General features: G+C 43.4%; 1 non-coding gene across 1 annotated transcript in view; it reads right to left on the bottom strand.

The window, feature by feature from the left end:
* LOC146446724 (small subunit ribosomal RNA) overlaps nucleotides 1-144 on the bottom strand; it is a 1,799-nt gene extending 1,655 nt beyond the window's left edge. The window contains exon 1 of the ribosomal RNA XR_014862448.1: nucleotides 1-144. This exon is cut by the window's left edge and continues 1,655 nt beyond it. This is a non-coding gene — a ribosomal RNA (small subunit ribosomal RNA).
* Between the last annotated feature and the right edge of the window lie 2,356 nt (nucleotides 145-2,500).

Genomic DNA, 2,500 nt, shown 5'->3' with positions numbered 1-2,500 from the left:
ATCCAAGTAGTAATGGTACAATCAAATAAACGATAACTGATTTAATGAGCCATTCGCAGTTTCACAGTACAAGTGCTTATACTTAGACATGCATGGCTTAATCTTTGAGACAAGCATATGACTACTGGCAGGATCAACCAGGTAACTATCCACCGCAGGGAACAGAAGTTCCTTGCTAAGCGGCCCCCCTCCGCAGAGGGAGAGCAAGCTTTCTTAGATTTTGCCTCCACGGGGGGAACCCATGAGCCAAACGGACCACACGGTCCCTCGGTCAAGGGAAACCCCGTCTTGTTTGCCACGTCTTTCTCACAACTGGACCCGTGCACAGTTCAGGCATACCTGTCAGACTCGCCAAGCGAGCTGAAGGAAGGCAAGAAAAGTGCTTCTGCGAAGGAAAATATCCTCCTGCTCTTTTGTCTCTATCATTAGCCAAAGGCTAGCGTACACAACTTCCATCTACACTCTGCCTGCCACTACAGTGACAATGCTTTCGGGCATCATCTTTTCCCTCCTTCGAAAGGAAAGCTACAAGCCCAACTTTCCTTGCCCGTTAGTCAATTCTGCCCTCTATTTCTCCGCCTTGCCGCCGTGGAACATAAGGGACAGGGTTTACTAGCCAGCTCCTCTCGGAACCTTTGCGACCAACCTGCCCACACTATAACCCCCAAACGCTAATAAGGAGACTGCATGATATGGTAGACAGAAAATAAAAACGCGAAAAAAATGAAATTTTGAAAATCGAACCCACAACCAGCCAAATCGTTTGTAAGTCATGCCAAATGACTGGTGACATCTTAAAAACCCATTGAAGCCACAACATCCCATAATTTCACGCTTTTAAAGATTTGTCACTATACGCACTGTAAGTACCTCACTAATTCTCACCTCAGATTTTACGGGAACATGTTCAAATTTTAACACGCCTCTCAGCACGACCAATTACATTAAAATTCATCGCAAAAGTCAGAATTCTCCAATTTTTGAAAAATTCACTATATTCACTGTAAGTACCTCGCTAGACAGTGGAGACCTCAGATTTTACGGGAACATGATCAACTTTCGACACACCTCTCAGCACGAGCAGTTACATAGAAATCCATCAGGAAAGTCGTGCTGTGAAGAGGTCTTTCGACTAAGAAAAATGGTGGTGTGAGGAGGAGTCACCTAAATCAGAGAAAAATACTCTTATAGGAGACTGCTACGAAAGACATTTCTGAGTCCACTGGCCCTAGTCCCCTAATAAGTGTATTTCTGTTTGTTTTAAGAAGGTCCTCCTGACATCACCAATCTTCTGTCTTCAATCCTAACCCCAACGTTAACCCTAACGCTAACCCTAACCCTACCTCCCTCAGGGGCAGTTCTATGGTTATGATCCCACGGTAGGCAGAAAAACTATCCCAATCTAGGTTTTCTTGTATGCTGACTCCATTTTAAATGCTTTTACTTGAGTCTGACAAAGGCAAAGCCAAATACTCACCCCTATATGGACGGGGAAGCAAAGTGCGGATTTTGGTAGGTCGGCATTTTCAATCAGGAATGTTGCCATTCGAAAGAGCGTCCAAAAAAACTTGGTTGGGACACATTTATTTTAGAAATTAGCGACCTAACCAGAAGTGCACTTTTTGGTGGGCCTACCCTACCCCCCTCAGGAGCAGTTCTATGGTTATAATACCACGGAAGGCACAAAACCTATCCCAAACTAGGTTTTCTTGTATGCTGATTCCATTTTCAATGTGTTTCCTTGACTCTGACGAAAGCAAAGCCAAATACTCACCCCTATATGGACGGGGAAGCAAAGTGCGGATTTTGGTAGGTCGGCATTTTCAATCAGGAATGTTGCCATTCGAAAGAGCGTCCAAAAAAACTTGGTTGGGACACATTTATTTTAGAAATTAGCGACCTAACCAGAAGTGCACTTTTTGGTGGGCCTACCCTACCCCCCTCAGGAGCAGTTCTATGGTTATAATACCACGGAAGGCACAAAACCTATCCCAAACTAGGTTTTCTTGTATGCTGATTCCATTTTCAATGTGTTTCCTTGACTCTGACGGAAGCAAAGTCAAATACTCACCTCTATATGGACGGGGAAGCAAAGTGCGGATTTTGGTAGGTCGCCATTTTCAATCGGGAATGTTGCCATTCGAAAGAGCGTCTAAAAGAACTTGGCTGGAACACATTTTTGCTATAAATTGTTGACCTAAGTATATAAGCAAGTATATAAGCAAATACTCGTTACATAGCATAAATAGCCTCTAAACACCCGAAAAACCTCTCCAAATATCATTTAAACCTTTTTCCTAACCCTAACACTTACCCTAACCCTAACCCTAACCCCATTTCAAACCCTAATTCTAAGTCAGAGGTCCTCCTCACACCACCAATTTTTTTGGTAGGTCAAAAGACCTCCCCACACCACAGAATTTTCGAAGTCGAGGTCCTTCTCATACCAAACAATTTTTCTAAGAGTTTTTCTAAAAATTTTGAGGACTTTTCACTTAGA

The sequence above is a fragment of the Pavona decussata genome, unplaced genomic scaffold (genome assembly GCF_977016875.1).
Source record: "Pavona decussata unplaced genomic scaffold, jaPavDecu1.1 SCAFFOLD_3257, whole genome shotgun sequence".
NCBI lineage: Eukaryota > Metazoa > Cnidaria > Anthozoa > Scleractinia > Agariciidae > Pavona > Pavona decussata.
The sequence above is the reverse complement of the archived record's forward strand: the minus strand, read 5'-3'. Positions and strand labels throughout refer to the sequence as shown.